Below are 21,920 nucleotides of genomic sequence, written 5' to 3' on the forward strand. Positions count from 1 at the left end.
CTGCCTGTCAGCTTGCATCAAACTTGTGTGTCTGTGTCTTTGTTTTTATACTGTCTCTCTTTGCCTCCAGACATCCCTCCTTTGTGAAGCCCACCCCCTGTCGAGGCGGGACCCCGACACCCATCATCCAGGTTAACATGTTTCAACCCTCTTACTGGTTTGGTGCTGTAGGATCATCCCTGGGTTGCAAACCAGAAGGTCAGTAGTTCAAACCCACCAGCTGTTCCTCAGAAACCCTATACATAGTCAGTATGAGTCGGAACCAATGCAATGGCACTTAACAACAACAACAACAACCCTCTAAATGGTGAATCATTGCTTTTTGTCCTCCCACCCCTGGTGACCATCAAATACTGCTTCTTTTTGGGTGAAAACCTTTTCTTGGCTTTTTAAAATAATGGTCTCACAGAATATTTGTTATTTTGTTATTTACTAATTTTACTCAGCACAAAGTCCTCCAGGTTCATCCATGTTATGAGGTATTTTGCAGCTTCATTGTTATTCTTTAGCATTGTACAGTATTCTATTGTGTGCATATAGTAAAGTTTGTTTATTCATTCTTCCATTGATGGACATTTGGACAACTTCTACCTTTTTGCTGTTGTCAATAATGCTGCATTGAACATGGGTATGTGTGTATCAACTTGTGTCATGGCTCTTATTTCTCTTTACATGCCCTTTTTTTTTTCACTATCATCACTTTGATTCACCTTAGTTTTAGCTAATGCAATAAGACAAGAAAATGAAATGAGCTGAATTAATTATTGAAAAATAAAAGACAATTATTTATTGACAGAAAATAAGATTGCATACTTGATAAACCTAAGATAAGTCACTGAAATTTATTAGAACTAATAAAATAACATGGATAATTATAGCTTCTCAATTGTGGTGGTGGTAGTGGTGTTTTATGTGCCATGGAGTCAATTCTGTGACCCTACATAGGGTTTCTGAGACTGTAAATCTTTATGCGAGCAGAAAGCCTCATCTTTCTCCTGCATAACAGCTGGTAGTCTTGAACTGTTGACCTTGACATTAGCAGTCCGACTTGTAACCAAGACATTACCAGAGCTCCTTTCTCAAGTATGAAAATAGGAGAAAATAGAAAGGTTAAAAATACAACCAGAAGAATCCGGTGCAAAGCAATTTACTAAGAAAGAGTTTTAACAAGAAAACAGAATTTCAGTGAAGAAATTTTTACTTAAAGTAAAGAAGAAGACACTAATTAGAAAGAATTGTTAAGTGCCATCAAATTGGTTCCCACTCATGGTGCACCTATAAATGGTTTCTGAGAAGCTTCTGGTAGGTTTGAACCATCAACCTTGAAATTAGAAGCATAGTGCTTATTCTACAGCACCACCACAAAGATAATGACATAAATGTTCAAACTTTCTCAGCTTAATAAATATATTTAATATATTCCAGTCAGTTTTTTTCTTCTAGAATATGTAAGGAAGCAGCAGCTGATTTTACAGTTCATGTGGAAGAATACATATTGAAAATATCCAAGAATGCTTTTCAATAGAAAATAAATATAAGAATATAAATTAATTAAATATTCAGGTGCTATTTGAATGATCTTAGGATAGAAAGAGGTCTTTGGAAATTCAAATACTACAAAGGAAGTAGTCATATTGAAGGAGTAGGTACATTTGCACTGTATATGGCAGACAAATAACCAGCCTCCGAAGTTTCCTAAATTGATGAGAGAAACACAACTCAATATATAAATGGGAAATTGACATGAGCATAAAGTTCAAGGAGAAAGAAGTTCAAACAGGCAATAAGCTTAGTAATATGAATTGAATTGCTTTTCTTCAAACAATGATGAAATCTGCTTGTGAGCGGGCTCTTGTTTGGAAATAGGTCTTTGAAGATGGCCATCCAACATGAAGTCGTACTTGAGTAGGATGGGTTTTAATGATTTCAGTATGAGTGAGGAAAACCACGGTACACCTGGAAATACTACAAACCAGGAGAAAGACATGGAAGTAAACCTTGTTTTTGCTGATGTTAAGTGCCATTGAGTTAGCTCTGACTCAGAGCCACCCAGAGTAGGGTTTCTGAGGCTATAAACCTCTGCAGGAGCAGAAAGCCTCATCTTCCGCAGAGTGGTTAGTGGGCTCGAACCACTGCCCTTATAGTTCACAGTCCAGTGCTTATCCTACAGAGCCACCACGCTCCCTCTCATGGTCTCGGTGGTGGTGGCTATGTGCCGTGGAGTCGGTTCCGACTCATAGCAACCCTGTACAGAGTTTCCGAGGCTGTACATCTTTATAGGAGCAGAAAGCCTCATCTTTCTCCAACGGAACAGCTGATAGTTTTGAATTGCTGACCTTAAGGTTCGCAGCCCGATTCATAACCACGACGCTACCAGAGCTCCTTCTCATGGCCTTACAAGGAATCAATATGGCCAACATCCTGATCTCAGACTCTTTACCCCCAGAACTATGAGATAGTCCATTTCTGCTATTGTAAACCACCTATTATGTAATATTTTATTGTGGCTTTTATAATATTTTGTTAGGAAACTCTTGCACTTAGTAAAAGATGCAAAACTCTTCTCATAATTAAAGATCTACAGATGAAAATGCGACAAAATGCTCTATTATTCTTATTAACAATATGAAAGCATTAATAATATTGTTGTTGTTGTTAAGTACCGTTGAGTCAATTACGACTCACAGTGACCTTGTATAAGGTTTCTGAGGAATGACTGGTGAGTTTGAACCATCGGCCTTACAATTCAAACTGATCTTGAGGTCTAGTGCATTATCCTGTAAGCTATAAAATATACCATCAAAGATATATCCAAATGGACACTATCAAGTTTACAAATTAGTACAGTTTTTCTGGAAAATAATTTGGAAATATTTGTTAAAATTAAAAGTGTACATGCCTTTGGATCTAATAATTTCACTTTTAGGAGTCTATCTTTTGAAATAATGGCCTTTGAAATGAAGTCATTTCAAATGTAAGGACTTATATACAAGAACATTTTCTATAGCATTAATTCTCGTGGCAAAGAAAAAAGTTAAAAAGCAAGAAAGAAAAGAAAGCAAGTCTTGAATAGTTAATAATAGCAAAGTAATTCAGTAAATGATAACATATCTGGAGCATGGGATATTTTGCAGCATTCAATATAATGTGTCATGCTTCTATCTTTTGATCTAATACCACCAATGGCATTACTACCAAGAGTAAGTAGCAGAATAGCATGAATAATAGGAACCCAGGTCTTAATAAAGGCAACATTTATGCATGTGTATATATGTTTGATATGAGCATGGAGAAAGGTATAGTATCAGCACTGAACTGTGAACTACATGGTCAACTGTCCAAACCAACCAGTCGCTCCTTGGAAACCTTATACAGGGTTGCTATGAGTTGGAACTGACTCAACAGGGCTTTCTCAACAACATATATGCTTGATCTGAGCATGAAGGAAAGCATTTAGAAAAGTCTCTTTACCCTGATAGTTTAGATTGGTAGATGAAACAGTCTTTCAGAGGTAGCGTGGCTCTTGTTTTCTTTAAAATAATAATTATCATTACAATCAATTTCCACACAAACGAATGATTAGCTATTACTTGTTGTTGTGAAGTGATGTCAAGCTGGTTCTGACCCATAGCAACCCTGTATAAGGTTTCTGAGGAGCAGCTGGTGAACTTGAACCACCTACCTTGCAGTTCAAATGGCTTTGCACTCTGGGGCATTAACCCACAGCGCCACACCAGGACTCCAGTTATTAGTTGGAGATTGTTATTGTTAAATTTTGTTGAGTCAGTTCCCACTTATAGGAACCCTGAATAGGGTTTCTAAGGAGTAGCTGGTGGGTTTGAACTACCAACCTTGTGGTTCGCAATCCAGTGTTGATCCTACAGTGCCACAGTTAGGAGGAGGGAGAGGAATTGTGGGGAAATGTTCCAGGTAAGGGGAACAACATAGGCAAAAAACCCAGATGGAACATTATAATAAATTGTGAGTGAGTAGAATACAGAATAGGATCATGCCTTAAATAGTTTTGTAAGGTATGTAGATGAAATTGCCTTGGGACTGAAACCAATAATAAATCACTGACTGCTTTTAGGTTAAGTGATACAAGTTACATAATGTGAGTTCTTGCGTGGTGCAAATGGTTAAGGAGCTTGTGTACTCATGGAAAAGTTGCCAGTTCAAGTTCATCCAGAGGCACCATGCAAGAAAGGCCTACTAGTTTACTTTTCAAACAATCAGTCACTGAAAATCTTATGGAGAACATTTCTTCTCTGATACACATTAGGGAACAATTCAACAACAACTGATGTAAGTTGAGCTGTGATGAGATTTGAATTTTAGAAACGATTCTGACTGTGGAACAATGGATTGATGGATCCTGGCAGAGGGTGAGAGAAGGAGGTCAGGAAGGCTGCTACGATAGTTCAGATGAAAATGCTGTACAAGCATGGGTAGGGGCACACCAGGGATGAGGTGGCAGAGAAACAAGAGGATTATGTTGGATGCAAAAATCTATAGATCTTCATGATAATTGAAATATGTGGTAATTAAGGTTTTGTGGCAATTTGACTGGGCCTGGATCCTCAGTGGTTTGGCAGTTGAGATGTAGCTATCCCCCTTAACATGATGTGATGTGATAAACCCATAAAAAGGATAAAGTGAGCAATGTTGTTGTTAAGTGCCATTGAGTTGGTTCTGATTCACAGCAACCCTCTGATACCATAGTGGTTATGAATCAGGCTGCAAACCCCAAGGTCAGCAGTTCGAAACTACCAGCTGTTTTGTGGGATAAAGATGAGGCTTTCTGCTCCTGTTAAGATTTACAGCCGTGGAAGCCCTATACTGGGTTGCTATGAGTTGGAACCGACTCCACAGCACATAACCACCACCATAGGGTTTCTAAGGAGTGGCTGATGGGTTTGAGCTAATCTTGTGGTTAGTTCTAGTGGTTAGCAGTCCAGTGCTGATTCTACAGTGTTACACTCAATCCCAAGGAGCTCTGGTAGCATAGTGGTTACAAATCGGGCTGCTATCCTCAGGGTCATCAGTTAGAAATTACTAGTTGTTCTGCGGGAGAAAGATGAGGCTTTCTGTTCCCCCTAAAGATTTACAGCCTCAGAAACCCTGTACAGGGTCACTATGAGTTGTAACCGACTCCCCGGCACATAAGGACAAACCCTTAACCCCATTACCATACCCATCTGGTTTATGTGAGACTCCCAGGGGTGTGGTAGGCAGCACTTTTTTGTACAAGAGATAAAAGGAAGAGAGACTTGAGCAGAGAATGAGGGGCCCACTGCCACCACAACAGAAGAGCCGGGAGTGGAGTGCATTCTTTGGACCTGGCATCTCTGGGTCGTGAGGCTCCTTGATCCAAGGGAAGATTGATGCCAAGATGCATGGTGATCTCTAAGAAACACTGGGCCTATAGACGAAAGGAGACAAGGACCTGAGATACATGGATATCTCCAAGGGATACTGGACCTTGTTGTTGTTAAGTGTGGCTAAGTTGATTCTGACTCATAGTGACCCACTATCAGGTTTCCAAGGAAAGACTACTGGGTTCCAACCATCGACATTGTGATTAGCAGTCCAGTGATTATCCTACAGCGCTGTATTAGGACTCCAATACTGATCTTACGGATGCTGAAAGGGGACCGACAACTGACAAAGAGAAAGTCTCTCCCAAGAGCTGACACTCTGAATTTGGACTTCTAGTCTCCTAAACAACAAGAGAATAAACTTCTGCTTGTTAAAGCCATCCACTTGTGGTATTTCTGTTCTAACAGCATTAGATAACTAAGACAGTGGGGTGATGAGGGATAAGAAAAAGTCAAAGTTAGATTGGCCCAATGGCTTGATGTTCAAACGTTAATAGACACATTGATGGAGCAAGGAGGAAGGGCATAGTACACTGCTGCTTCCACTTGGTCCTATTGGGCTGTATCTTATTTCATTTAATGTTTTGCCTCATGGGCTTATGAGCATTGTCCCCAAGATGGCACCTTTGCAGGAAATGGCACTCATCTGGATCATTCGCTGCTAATGTGTCTGTTTAAGTGTCATTTGCATTGTTTTACTGTCACACTCCCAAGTCCTGGTGTGGTGCTGTAAAATAAACACTGGACTGCTAACCCAAAGGTCGGCAGTTCAAATCTACCAGTTGCTCCTTGGAAACCCTGTACCAGGTCACTATGAGTCAAAACTGACTCCATGACACTTAACAAAGCAACAACCCAAGTCTTGGAAGGAATGGCAGCTACAAAGGTGTGGAATGGGTCTCCTGGATCTTACTTGTGCAAACTCACAGTGCATTCATTATTTGAGTCACTTCCACCTCCAAGTGGTTTTTATAGCAGCTATAGCCATTACAGCTCAGCTAAGGTAGCCCCCTGCCCCAAGTCCCTCCCTTGACTTTCAGAGAAAGCCTTGCTCATGCCATCGGGATACAGAATGAACACTCACCACGACTCAAGGAGGAACCCGGCGTTATCAGTGTCTGCCTAGCAACTGAAAGGTGACACATGGGGCTTTCTTTTCAACCCATTTCCTCTTGATGAGAGGAAAGGATTCTCCTGCGAGTTATTACCTGAAATAATACCATATGGTAAAATGTAAACAACATCTGCATATTCATGTAATAATTTCATCTGTTTAATTAGTTCCAGCAAAGCAGTTTACCCTCTGAGGCCCTTGCTGTCAGCTCAGCACTCATACAGCCAGGGCTGGCTGTCGGGCCTGACAGCCTTCTATTGTTCATTCTCTGCTTGCACCTCTGCAGTTTCCCTAAGTGAATCTTCTCAGGGGTGAGGAGTGTGTCCCCACCGATCCGGATATGAGAGGGGGGAGCTGTCAGCTAGGCATAGGGATGCTAAAGATAGCCTTGACAGATCAAGTAGTTCTGGAAAGTGAGAGAAAGGATATTATTTATTCCTTTTCCTTTCCTAATTTGGATGTGTGCTTAGGTGAGATCTTGGGGTAAAGTGTTAATTCCTTGTGTGATGATCTAAGTGGGTACCTTCTAAGACAGACCAATGACATCGCAGAACTAGAGAACCTTGTCCCATGTTACTCAGTCTTGGAGCATTTGACATCGTGTTGATTTAGGTAAAGATGAAGTCATAAAAAACTAGACAAATGGGCCCTAAAGGCTTGGGGAACTGCACAGTCATATCTGTTGTAGGAAGTTAAAAAAGTCAACATGAACAGACATACATACAGGACAGAAGGGCTGTGATATCCTTGTCAGCATACTGTTTGTTACCTTGGTATCTCTCCTTTCCCCACACCAGGATTTGTAGGGATCTGATAAGTCATTCTGAGCATTACTTCTCCCTTTGGAATCTTATTAAAATGCAGAGACTTGTTCAGAAATTCTGAAGAAGGACGCACGATTCTGTATTTCTAACAAGCTCCCATATCACTAGCTCATGGACCACACTATGAATGGCAAGGATTTAGACAATGGACTCATTTTAAATCAGTGGTGTTTACATTTTGCTCTGGTGCTGAAAATATTTCAGTGGAACAGATCATAGGGGTGGTGTAGGACCAAGCAGCATTTTGCTCTGTTGGGCATGGGGTCACTTGCCATGAGTTGGGGGTCAACTTCACAGCAACTAACAACAATTCATTATACAGATCAGAACAAGGCTAGAGAGGTGAAGTAATATGTCTGACGTTACCCAACCCAGTGAGGTCAAACAAAGACTAGAACATTGTTTTATTTGAAGCTCCGGAATCTTTCTGTACGGTCCTTCAAAAAAGAAGTTATAAACCTCTCTTATACAGGATTACAGAGTGCTGAGCTGGTTTCCTAAGCAATCTTAGAGTAAATATGATTAGCCATATACTTTAGCTTCTGAAAGACTGATGACGTCTCTTTAACTTCTGAGGTCAGGTTGACAGAAACTTGATCATCTCTGTAGTTGGAACATGTACTAAAGATGAACCCTAGAACACTGTATTTCTTGATAGAGACAGTTGTGTGTCAGAGAACCTGAAAGCTGCTCCAGCTCTGAGATCTCTTGACCTGGGACAAGGAAGAATTGTAGACATTTCCTCACCTCTATGATGTCCACTCCAGTCACTGACCAGATTTGACTGGAGCATCCCTTGTGATAATGTAGGAAGTGATTCTTGGGCCGGCCATTGCAGTATACATTATGATAACAAGCTGCATGTTGGATAGGATTCTGACCCTCTAACTTTCTTATTCTGACCTAAGATGGCCTCACAAGTGGGTGTAAATTTATTTTCTGGAGCCATCAGTACTATAGATATTAGATGCAAAATTAGTGTGTATGTATTTTCTACCAGATAGATTGTTGATGTTGTTAAGTGCCATCGAGGTGGTACTGACTCATAGTGACCTTATGCACAGCAGAATGAAATACTGCCTGGTCCTGGGCCAACCTCACAATCATTGCCAAGCTTGAGCCCATTGATATGGCCTATCCATCTTGCTGGGGGTTTTCCTCTTTTTCTCTAACCCTCCACCCTACCAAACATGATATCCTTCTCCAGCGACTGGTCCCTCCTGATAATATATCCCAAGTATGAGAGGCAAAGTTCGGCCATCTTGGCTTCTAAGCAGCAATCTGGCTGGTAACTCCACTAAAATAAAATCGTAAAACTCAAGTCTAGTGATTTGATTTATCTTCCCTGTATCTGTAAAATAATATTAAAAAAAAGACTTCTATATTATAGCTACTTTCTCAAAGATCTGGTTGATTTCATCTAAATAACCCCCATTAAATATAGAGCGAAGCCGCCCTCCTATTTCTGCTTGACAGAAGGAAGGACTGGGCATTCCAACCTTCAAACTAACTACAAGTTGTGACTTAGTTGTCATTTTGCCTTGCATTTTCAGTATTTTATTTTATTTTTTGTATTCTAGGTAGAAACTCTACAACTAATGGAACATTCTTCCCCTCTGGAAGTATAATAAAAGCATTCTTTTAAGCTTCTCCTTCCATTAAGTGGCTCCTATGTGGACATTTTTTATGCAGACCTTAAAGTGATGCCTAAATGAGCGCTCAGAAAAGTCAATTACACTTTTAAAGCTACTGTCTATAATTGTTATGGTCTCCTTGTGCATCTATCGAAATTGTTTCTAATGGACATTTCAGAGAATGGGGGTTAATGGTATCTTAGACAAAAATGCTGGCCAAAGCAGGGTTAATTTATCAAAATAACTTTGTATAGTGTTGTCTCAAAGCAATTTTAGTGTTTTCCAAGTCTATTTAACTTATATCTGGTCTTTTACAGTAACATTAAATGGGGCCTACTCTGAAGTTGTCTTATATTATTAAGTTGTTTTATATCATGTGGCTTCTGATCTGTCCAGGCTAAAGATTTTACTATTGAGAAGGAAAACTGTCTCTACCAAAGATGAAAACGTACTTGATTAAGCTACTTTCCATCTTTTATTGTGTCTCCTCATTGCTTTTCCTCCCTTCTCATCTTGGTCAGGGAAACACCCATGCTCTGATTTACTGGGCTCGGCCTCATACAAGGGTGTTTGCCCTGGCATTGGCCATGATCAATAACTAATTATTATACCAGCATTTCTTTTCTGAGCGCCTTGTTAAAAAATTGCTTTTGGCTGAGAGAGAAGGAAAAAGGTCGTCACTTTGACATGGTCACAAGTCTTTCAAACTTCAGTGGGCCGTCCAATTGAATTACTGTCCTAAACTAATTGATATAAATTTGGACAGAAGAATGCTTGTTACGGCAGGTCTCACAAGAGTATCCTTGGCAAGATAAAGAACCAAAAACAAAAACAAAACATCCTGGTACCAATTCCAAAGCATCCATGCACACTCTAGGGTCAGAAATTAGAAAACAATATTGAAGTGTATGTGTGTTGTGGGTTGTGGGTGAGAGTGAGTTTTGTGACACAGTTTGATGCTGAATTCACACTTAACGTGTCTACAGTATTATGAACACTGGGACCATCACTTGCCTCAGCTTTTGTGGTCACAAAAAGAAAAAGGTCTTTGATATATTATTTAACTTCTCTACTGATTATAACTTGCAAAGCATTTGAGTGAGAGTTGTCATTTCATTGTTTCCTGAGGCTCTTGGCTGGGGCCAATCAGATAGGATGCTGCTTTAAGATTGATCCAACTTTGAAAATTAGGACTATAAAAAGATCATCACAAAGCATTGCTGACAGTTAACTGTCTCTCTCTGCCACTGCGGCACCCCATTCCTAGAGTAAAGTGGCGAATGATAAGAAAGTGAATAATGTACCTTCTTGCATGGAATCTTTTGTTTACCCATTTATTTAAAATACAATTAGACTGATGCATTCAACACATCGGTTTGTTTTTCTGAAAAGGTTATACTTGGAGGAACTACGATAGTAAAGCTATCAAAAACCCCAAATACCTACAGTTGTTGAGTCAATTCTGACTCATTGCGACCCTGTAGGATTGAGTAGAACTGCCCCATAGGGTTTCCAGGCCTGGACATCTGTACAAAAGCAGATTGTCACATCTTTTTCCCTGAGTTCGAACGGCTGACTTTTCAGATAGCAAACTGAGTGCTTTAGCCTTTATGCAATCAGGTGTTAATAGTTGAACTGTAGTTTGAGAAATATATCTTCTCCCTTACCAATGTGTGGGGGAAATCTTGTCATGCTTGGGTTTGTAGTCTAGCTTTAGAAATGCCCAATGGTAATTATAGCAGCAATAGTAGTTCAGGAACAGAATTCTCACCATCCACACAGAAAATGTGGGTTCGATTCCTATGTACCTCCCACACAACCACCATCAGTTTATCTGCAGGGGCTTAATGATGAACAGCCCAGAGTAAGATGGGCCAAGGAGAAAGGCCTGCAGTCTACTTCCGGAAGTCAGCCAATGAAAGCCCTATAGAACACAATGGCCCAACCTGCTACTCACCATGTGGTGGGCAGAGGCCTGGGCCCAGGTCTGCTCTGTCTTTCCCTGACCTTTACGCTCTCCTTTCACTTCTCCTGGTCTTGGTTGAAATCCCTGGAATTTTTCTTTCCTCTCAAATGCTCTTTGGTTTGTCCTAAAGGAATGTCTTAAAACGACACACACTGTTCTTATTTCCCATTTTCTTAAACTTAATGAATTATTTCTCTTGTTTTTGACTGATTTTAAAAGCAAATTTTCAAACAATAGCCTTTTACAACGAAAATGATCCCTAGCTCATAAACCTATTTTGAAAAATTTTAAATTAATTATCTTGATTCTATGCAACGTGATATAATGCTTAGAGATTTAAATTTTTTTATTGAATAAGCTTTATTTTAAAAATGAATATCAATAACATTCATGTAGATATCTTTTGAGTGAAGAATGTTTCAGATATTAGGGAAGTCCTACTTATCGATAGAAATAAAACAAAAACTATCAGTCTTAATGCTCCACTTGTAAATACAGCATATTTGTTTTTATTCAAAACAGGTCTCAGATTTTATTAAAAACAAAATCCAACTATGAACTATTTATAAGAAGTACATATATATACACGGCACAGTCATGGGAAAACAAGAAGGTAGGGCAAAAATTCATCTAACATAGCATGGTCATTTGGCCACTATAGGTCTTTGGGGGTCACTACATTGTAATAATCATAATCCCAATTATAGCAAAAACTGAGTCAGGTAAGAAGCTTATCCTTGGCCTTGATTTTCCCATTTTATCTAAAAACAATAACACACTGCCATGGACTGAATTGTGTGCTGTAACCATAATTCCCAGTATTGTGTGGTTGCCCTTTATTTGGTGAGCTGATGTAATTACCATCCATTTGATGTGTTGTAAAACCTAACCTCTATATGCTAATGGAATCCGAATGTAGTGCTGGGAGATAATGCGCTAGACCACAAGGTCAGTTTGAACTGCAAGCTCAGCGATTCAAACTCACTCTCTGCTCCTCAGAAACCCTATACAGAGTTGTTATGTGTCAGGACTTCAGATATCTAGTTACCTAAACTATGAGAAAATAAATGTTGGTTTGTTAAAGCCATGTACCTGTGGTATTTCTGTGATAGCAACACCTGTTATTGTTGGCTAAGTGCCATCAAGTTGGTTCTGACTCGTGGTGACTTTGTGTAGGGGTTCCAAGGCTGTAAAACCTTTTGGGAGCAGAAAGACTCATCTTTGGCCTACAGAGTGCCTAGTGGGCTAAAGGCACAGAACTTGTGGTTCCCAGTCCAGTGTTTATCCTGCAGAGACATTGGGCTAGACAACTAAAACAAAAATATACTTTTATTTTAATTTTATAGACAAAGAAACTGAGGCTGAAGGCTGTTACTGGGTTTTTACTCAAATAACATTGTTGTTGTTGTTGGTGGTGTTAAGTACCATGGAGTAGGTTCCTACTCATAGTGACCCTGCGCAGGGTTTCCAAGGCTGCAAATTTTTACAGAAGCAGAAAGTCTCATCTTTCTCCCAGTGAACAACTGGTAGTTTCGAACTGCTGACCTTGAACTTAGCAGCCCAATTCTTAATCACTTCACTACCAGGGCTCCTTTCAAATAACATACACCTCTACATTTGTTTGCCAATGACTCTTCTTCAGGAAATATTTTCATAAAAATAGCTATGCGAATTTATTTTTGGAGTCAGTTCCAACTTATAGACCCCATACCATACTAACAGAGTGTCCTGTCCTGTCCTGTCCTGTCTTGTCCTGTCCTATCCTGATAGTTGTTGCTACACATAAGCCCATTCAATCCATCTCATGGGGGAAGGGGGTCTTCCTCTTATTCGCTGACAGTCTACTTTACCAAGCATGATGTCCTTCTCCAGAGACTGGTCTCTCCTGAAAATGTGCTCAAAGTATGAGAGATGAAGTCTCACCACCCTGGCTTCTGCAGAAAATTTTGGCTGTGCTTCATCCAACACAGATTTGTTTATTCTTCTGTCAGTCCATGGTATTTTTAATATTCTATACCAACACCAAAAATCAAACACATCGATTTTTCTACAATCTTTCTTATTCATTGTTCCAGTTTTACATACCTATGGGGCTATTGAAAATAACATGGTTTGGGGCAGACACACCTTAGTCCTTAAATTGATAGAGAGGTGTTGTAAAACAGATTTTCCTAATGTAATATGTCTTTTGATTTTTTGACTGCTGTTTATATGAGTGTTGATCATGGATCCAAGCAAACTGAATTTTTGATAACTTCAAACTTTTCTCCATTTATTATGATACTGTCTATTGGTCCAATTGTGAAAAGAACATTACAAGATCTGTAATGCTGTTGGTGATAGGTTAATATTTATAGGCCTACAGGGAAGATCAGCTAATACCAATATTATTCAAATGAATGCACCAACCACTAAAGCTAGTGATGATGAATTTGAATAATTCTGCCACTTCTTTGGGAGCATGATAGATTCATAACATAAACACTGGACTGAACCACAAAGACTCTGGTTCGAGCCCAGCAGCCACTCCACAGGAGGAAGATGAAGTTTTTTGCTCCTGCTAACATGGAAAGTCTCAGAAACCCTATAGAGCATTGTTGTGAGTCAGAACCAACTCAAGAGCACACAAAAACAACAACAACAACCAACTTCTTCAGTGTGAAATTGATCAAATACGCAATCAAGATATATTGATAATTACTGGCGATTATAATGCAAAGATTGGAAACAAAGGAAAGGTGTACACCAAGGTTGAATTCTTTCAGAACAGTTGTTCAGTCTGTATTTGGAAAATATAGATTCAATGAAAGAAATGATGCTGGAGATCACATGAAAGAATTTTGCAAGATCAATTACTTATTTGCAATGATGCAAATACAATTTTTGAACAACATAAATAGATGACTATACACATGGACCTTACCAGAAGGAATACACAGAAATCAAATTGACAATATCTGTGGGAAGAGATGGTGGAAAAGCTTCATGTCATCAGACAAAACCAGGCATGGGGCAGTCTGTGGAGCAGACCATTGGTTGCTCATATGCAAGTTCAGGCTGAAGTTGAAGAAAATAAAAACAAGTCTATGAGATCCAAAATTTGGCCTTGTACACATCACACCTGAATCTGAGATCATCTCAAGAACAGATTTGATGCATTAGACAGTAATAACTGAAAAGTTGTGGGATGATATTAAGAATATCATACAGTAAGGAAGCAAAAGTTCATTAAGAAGGCAAGAAAGAAGGATCAAAATGGATATCAGCAGAGACTCTGAAATTTTCTCTTCAGTGTAGAGATGGTAAAACAAATGGAAGACATAAGGAAGTAAAAGAGCTGAACAAAAATTTCCAGGAGCAGCTCAATAATACCAAGTCAAGTATTTTAATGAAATGTGAAAAGACCTGGAGTGAGAGAACCAAAAGGGAAGGACACACTCAGCATTTCTCAAGCTGAAAGAACTAAAAACAAAATGAAATAAAAAACAAGGCACAATTTTCAACATTGAAGGATTATATTGGCAAAATATTGAATGATACAGAAAGCATCGAAAGAAGATGAAAGGTATACATAGAGTCACTGTACCAAAAAGAAATAGTTGATATTCAATTGTTTCAAGAGATAGCATATGATCAAGCATGTGAACCTGAAAGTCATTGACAAATAAGAAGGCTGTGGGATTTGATGGACTACAAATTAAAATTGTTCAACAAACTAATGCAGTACTGGAGGCACTGACTCATCTCTGCCAAGAAATTTGGAAGACAATTACCTGGCCAACTAATCGGAAGAGATCCATATTTATGCCTGTTCTAAAGCGAGGTGACCCAATGGAATGTGGAAGTCATCAGAAAATATCATCAATATCACATCCAAGCATGATTTTGCTAAAGTTAATTCAAAACCAACCGCAACAATGCACTGATAGGGAAGTGCCAGAAGTATGAGCGGATTCAGATGAAGAGTGGAACAAGAGATATCATTGCTGACTTCAGGTGGATCTGGAGTGAAAGCAGAGAATACCAGAAAGATGTTTACCTGTGTTTTATTGACTGTGTTTTATTGACTGTGTTTTATTGACTGTATTTTATGACAAGCTATGGACAACATTTTGAAGACTGAGTAATTTGAAACATGAAATTGTGCTCATGAGGAATTTGTGCCATAGACCAAGAGGCTGTCATTTGAACAGAACAAGGAAACTCTGGATGGTGTAAAATCAGGAAAGGTGTGCACCAAGGTTGAGTTCTTTCAGGATACTTATTCAATCTATATGTTGAGCAACTGTATGTTGAGAAACTGGATTGTATGAAGAAGAATATGTCTTCAGGATTAGAGGCAGACTCATTAACAACCTGCGATATGCATATGATGCAACCTTGCTTGGAGTAAGTTAAGAGGACTTAAAATACTTACTGATGAAGAGCAAAGAGCACAGCCTTCAGCATGGGTTGCTCCTTGATATAAATAAAACAAAAATACTAACCACCGGATCAATAAATAACATCATGTTAAGTGAAGAAAATACTTCATTTTCCTTGGACCCACTATCAAAATTTATGGAAATAACAGTCAAGAAAACAAACGTCTTTCATTGGACAAATTTGCTGCACAAGACCTCTTTAAGAGATGGATTGGCACAGTTGCAGCAGCAATGGGCTGACTCTTAACAATTATTGTGAGGATGACAAAGGTCTAAGCAGTGTTTTATTCTGTTGTGAGTTGGTACTGACTCCATGGAACCTAGTAACAAGAAGTGGTTTTGGAGGAAACTCTTTGAAAACTCAATATGTTTGTTCCCACCTTCCTTCTTATACCAGAAAGAAACTTTGACTGAAAAAAATTTGCTTCACACAAAATGAATTCCTCTACTTTAACAATGACTGATAGCTAGAGACGTTAATTAGGGACTTAAATAATTGACTAATAATGGAGAATATATTTGTTTTCTAGATCAGTTCAGAGTAAATGTTTTGAGGAGAGGAGATAAATGTATGTGCTGGCTTTTGCAGTGGATGTCACGAAGGTTGTTCTGTAGTGCAGAGAAAGACGCGGGCAGCTACAAGAGTCCATGGAGCAGAAGGAAGACTCTGTGAGTTGGCACAGGGCCTCTGTGAAGGAGGACATGTTTCCAAACATTATCTTTATCTGATCTTAATTCCACCCTGTCCTGTTTTTCCTCTCTTCTAGAAGTGAAATCCAAAACTAAAGAGGGACTTGTAAAAAATTACAGAATTTTTCAGGTTTTCCTAAGAACGAGCTGAGGTTTGTTACTGTGAAGAATGCTTCAGGTGTCAGAAGCATCACGCATAGTGATAGAAATAAGACCACACATATCAGTCATAACTCTTGTAAGTAGATTGCAATTTCTTGTTCCATGTAGGAATCAGGTTTGGTTAAAATAAAATTCAACTACAGACTATTTATAAAACACGAAGATATAGACAATATGGTACCAGGAAAAAAAGTAGAGTAAAAATATGTCCATCTGATAAAGATAAAAGGAAGAATACTTTTTAACAAAGTTAATACAAAGAACAACTTTTGATTTGGAGAGAGGCAGGGAGAGGGCATGAGAAAGCCATAACAGGGGGGAAAAAAACACCTACAAGGACACCAGAGTGGTATGAACCTTCATATTTGAATTATTTTGTATTAAGAATAATTAAGTAAATTTGTATAAAATACAGAGAGAGTTCTTCCGGGAGACACTAGCCCATTAAAGGAGGCACTTATGAGCATAGTTTTGGAAGAGCACGACAACATATTGTTGCTCACTTTATCTTCATCTAAGACTCAAAGTGACCCAATGAGCAACAGAACTAAACACTGATGGGTCTACATCTGTCTCATGATAGTTGCAATGTTTGAGCTCATTGTTGCAGCCACTGTATCAATCCATGCCATTAAACGTCTTTTTCCTTGACCCTCTATTTTACCAAGATGCCATTCTCCAGGGATCAGTCTCTCCTGACAACATCTCCAAAGTACCTGAGAAAGACTCACCCCCTTGCTTCACAGGGGTATCCCACCTATACTTCTTCCAAGGCAGGCTTGTCTTTTCTTCTGGCAGTCCATTGTGTATTTAATATCTCTGCCAAAACTTTAAATCAAAGAATCAATTCTTCCTTGGTTTTCCTTAGTCATTGTCCAGCTTTTGCAAGCATTTGAAGCAATTGAAAATACTATGGCTTGCTCAGGTGCACCTGAGTATTCAAAGTGACATCTTTGTTTTTAGCACTTTAAAGAAATCCTTTACAGTTTACTTGCCTAATGCAATAAGTTCATTGGATTTCTTGACTGCTGTTATCAAGGATGTTGATTGTGGATGTAATTAAAATGAAATCCTTAATGACGTCAGTCTTTTCAGCCTTTATTGCGATGCTGCTTTTTGGTTTAATTGTGAGGAATTTTGTTTTCCTTATGTTGAGGTGTAATCCATATTGAAGGCTATAGTCTTTGGTCCACACCATGGTATTTTCAATCACCTCCTATCCATGTAAAAGCTGGACAATGAATTAGGAAGATGAAAGAACTCTTGCTGACTTGGATTGATAGTGTTGGCAAAGAACATTAACTATATCATAGTTCAAGGACTTCAAGTCCTCTTTGCTTTCAGCAAACAAGGTTGTGTCATATGAATACTGCAGGTTGGTAATTAATCTGTTCATTAATCTTTGTCCAGTCATGATGTCATATAGTCCAGGTTTCAACTTAGCTGGGATAGAATTCTCAGTGTTTGGCAGGTGTTGAACTGATGACTTTCCCATAATCCAGAAAAATGTAATCATCTTCCGTTTTGTGATTTGATTTGAGGAATCAATCAGTTAGAAAGCCAATCAATTGAAAGTTATCAGTTGAAAGTTAATCATTTTACTTAGGGGTGTGGCTACCTGCAACATAAATGAATGCTTTGGCAAACTCACTGTCTCTTGATCCTGTATGTGATTCCTCTTCCTCTGATCTCTGATTCTTGGGCATGAGCCAGTAGCTGGCTGCTTGAACTGACAAGGTTGGATTTGTCAGCTCCTGCAACCCTATGAGTCAGGAGAAGCCTCTAGTTGGATGTATGACCAACAGATTTGGAACTTGCTAGCCTCCACAACTGTGTGAGCTATTTCTTTCAGATAATGTCTCTATGCATAGCTATATGGAGTACTGGTGTGGCACTGTGGGTTAATGCGCTGGACTGAAAAGTCGGTTTGAACTACCAGGTTGGTGATTCAAGTTTACCAGTCACTCCTTGACAATCCTATACAGAATTGCTATGGGTCAGAACTGACTCAATGGCACTTATCAATGACAAGATATAAGACTAAACATGCTTCCTTGTCAGGTGCCATCGAGTCAGAACTGACTCATAGTGACCCCATGCACAGCAGACCGAAACAATGTCCGACCTGGGCCAACCTCACTAGTGCTGCCACACTTGACGCCATCAGTGATGCCACCTGGCTGATCCATCTCCTTGGAGTTCTTCCTCATTTTCTCTGACCCTCCATCTTACCCAGCATGACATCCTTCTCCAGCAACTGTTCTCTCCTGACAATATGTCCAAAGTATGAGAGACGAAGCTTAGCCATCCTGGCCTCCAAGGAGCACTCTGGCTGCACTTCTTCCAAAATAGATCTATTGGTTCTTTTGGCAGCCCATGGCACTTTTAGTATTCTCCTCCAACACAACTCAAAGGCATCAATTCTTCTATGGCCTTCCTTATTCACTGTCCAGCTTTCGCATCCATATGAGGTTATTGAAAATACCATGGCTTGGGTCAGGCGCACCTTAGTCCTCAAGCTGACATTTCATATATCAGAGTGCTACCATGAGTATATGAAATGCTAACAACATAGCCTCTAGTATCACAGCAACATTCAGTATGACCACCACAGTATGACATAGTGACAGATAAATGGTACCTCAACCTTAAGGTACCATGTCAATGTTGCCTTTTCTAGGAAGAAACTCAGTGACATTTAACATCACCAACAGCATATATTCTAGATTCAAAACACTTTAATGTGCTTCTATGAAGTTCAGCTTAGCTTCTTTTTCTTTGTTTGGGTTTTGTTTTGGTACTTTATAAATTCATCTTCACATTAGGGTTGCCTGATGAGCTTTCATAAATGTCATGGCCTGGGATCCATGCACAGATTTCTCTGGAGTGCAGAATACGTGTCACTATTTTAAAATTGTTGTTGTTGTTATGTGCCGTGGAGTCGGTCCCGACTCATAGTGACCTTGTACAGGGTTTCCAAGGCTGTAAATCTTTATGGGAGCAGAAAGCCTCATCTTTCTCCCATGGAACAGCTGGTAGTTTCGAACTGCTGACCTTGTGGTTCGCAGCCCGATTTGTAATCACTACCCTACCAGAGCTCCTTAAAATTAGGTGACTCTAAAGGAGATCTGGTAGCACAGAGGTTAGTATCGGGCTGCTAATCTGACAGTCAGAAGTTCGAAACTAACATCTGTTCTGCGGGAGAAAGATGAGACTTTCTGCTCTGTAAAGATTTACAGCCTCAGAAACCCTGTACAGAGTCACTATAAGTCGGAATCAACTCCACCACAGCACATAACAACAACAACAACCACCACCACAACAATGTGCTTCCGGAGTCCTGGTGTGGCGCTGTGGGTTAATGCGTCACACTGCAAAGCCATTTAAACTGTAACGTCAGTGGTTCAAGCTTACCAACTGCTCCTTGGAAACCCTATACAAGGTTGCTATGGGTCGGAATGGATTCAACGGCACTTAACAACAACAACAACAACAACAACAATGTGCTTCCAGAATTGAGAATTACCATCAGACCAATGAATGCATAGCATGGGATAATCAGAAGAAAACACATCTACTGGTTTCTAAGTGTGGACGTTAAGACAAGAAGGTAGTGACTATTTACATAAATTATATACATTAAAGAGCCTTTATTTACTTGTTATGTTATGTTAAGTGTTATGTTATTTACTTAGTACTATTATAAAATCAGATTTAAATTTTCTATAAAGTATAAAATTAAGAAACATCTGTTTTGCACCAAACAATGCATTATGTGCATTTATGAGAGCTTATTTTCTTAATTGATGAATTTATTCATTATCAAGCATTTATTTACTTAGAATTTAAAACTTTAAGAAGACTGAAAATGCCGGAATCATATGAGCAAATCAGAAAATCATATATGAAATGCTAATGAAAAGTTAAGAGTTCAAATAGATTCTGAGATGAAAATGAAATCCTGAGATGAAAATGGATGGATCATATTGAAAAAAATAAATAAATAAAAGGAAAACAATCGAAAATGAGAAGGGGAGTGAAAGACTGTTGAAACCATCAAGTGAAAGTACTGGATTCGAATAATGAACACAATGAAATCAACATGGACAAGCAAGACATAGGAAATCTGAATTACAGCTGGGAGCATCGCAGGATATTGGGGGCAAGAGTTAAACCCACCAAATAACACAGCGTCTGCTGTCGTAATGGGAAGGTTTCACTCAACCTGCTGCCTGAGTCCCCTTTTCCATTATGAGAATGACTCATAGCGGATACCAACTATGAAACAGGAAACACACAAGGAATCAATCCCAGATCTGTAACAGTGTCCAGATAAAATCACCAGAGAGGTCTCAAGAATACGATCACTAGTCTTATTAAATATTAAACATAAGAACAATGGGTTGGTTAATTGTGTTTACTATAAAATACGAGTAAATACATTATATTCATAAATATTTTATTAATAACAACTGACACCTGTTAGAACACTATGCCATCTGGAGCTAGTTTGTAGCTATTTTATTTGTTTTTTTTCTCTGCTCTGCCCAATAGAGTACAAGCTTCCTGACAATATAAAGTGGAAGCTTCTCAAAGTTTCCTGATTCCTCCAATAGAGTCAAACATAACTCATTGCCTACAAGTCATTTCTGACCCAGACTGATCTACAGGATAGAGCAGAACTGGTCCTTAGAATCATCAAAACTGTAACCTTTTATGGAAGCAAGATTGTATCATCTGCATATCACAGGTTGTTAATGAGTCTTCCTCTAAGCCTGATGCCATGTTTTTCTTCATATAACCCAGCTTCTTGGATTATTTGCTCAGCATGAAGGTTGAATAAGTATGGTAAAAGAATGCAATGCTGTCGCACTCCTTTCCTAATTTTAAACCATTCAGCTTTCCCTTATTCTGTTTGAACAACTGCCTCTTGGTCTATATACAGTTTCTTCATGAGCACAATTAAATGTTCAGGAATATTCATACTTCACAATGTTGTCCATCGCTTGTCATGATCCACACAATGGAAAGCCATCACATAGTCAATAAAGCACAGGTAAACATCTTTCTGGTATTCTCTGCTTTCAGCCAAGATCCATCGGACATCAGCAATGATATCCCTTGATCCACATCCTCTTCTGAATCTGGTTTGAATCTCTGAAAGTTCTGTCAATGTATTGTTGCAGCCGTTTCTGTATTACCTTTAATAAAACTTTATTTGCATGGGATATAAATTATATTGTCCATTGATTTCCACATTCTGTTGGAACCTCTCTTTGGAATAGCACAAATGCGGATCTCTTTTAATCAATTGGCCCGGTAGTTCTCTTCCATGTTTCATGCCTTCAGTGTCGCCTCACTTTCTTGAAAGATTTCAATTTGTATTCCATCAGTTCCTGGTGCTGTGTTCTTTGCCAATGTCTTCAATGCACTTTGGACTTCCTCCTTCAATATCATTGGCTCTTGATCATATGCTACCTCTTGAAATGATTGAACAGCGACCATTTATTTTTGGTACAGCTGCTCTGTGTATTCTTTCCATCTTCTTTTGATGCTTTCTGTGTCATTCAATAATTTGCCCAGAGAATCCTTCAATAATGCAAGTCAAGGCTTGAATATTTTCTTCTGCTCCCTCAGCTTGAGAAATGCTGAGCATGTTCTTCCCTTTTGGTTTTCTAACTCCAGGTTATTGCACATTTTCATATAATATTTGTCTTTGTCTTCTCAT

The sequence above is a fragment of the Chrysochloris asiatica genome, unplaced genomic scaffold (assembly GCF_000296735.1).
Source record: "Chrysochloris asiatica unplaced genomic scaffold, ChrAsi1.0 scaffold00148, whole genome shotgun sequence".
Lineage (NCBI taxonomy): Eukaryota > Metazoa > Chordata > Mammalia > Afrosoricida > Chrysochloridae > Chrysochloris > Chrysochloris asiatica.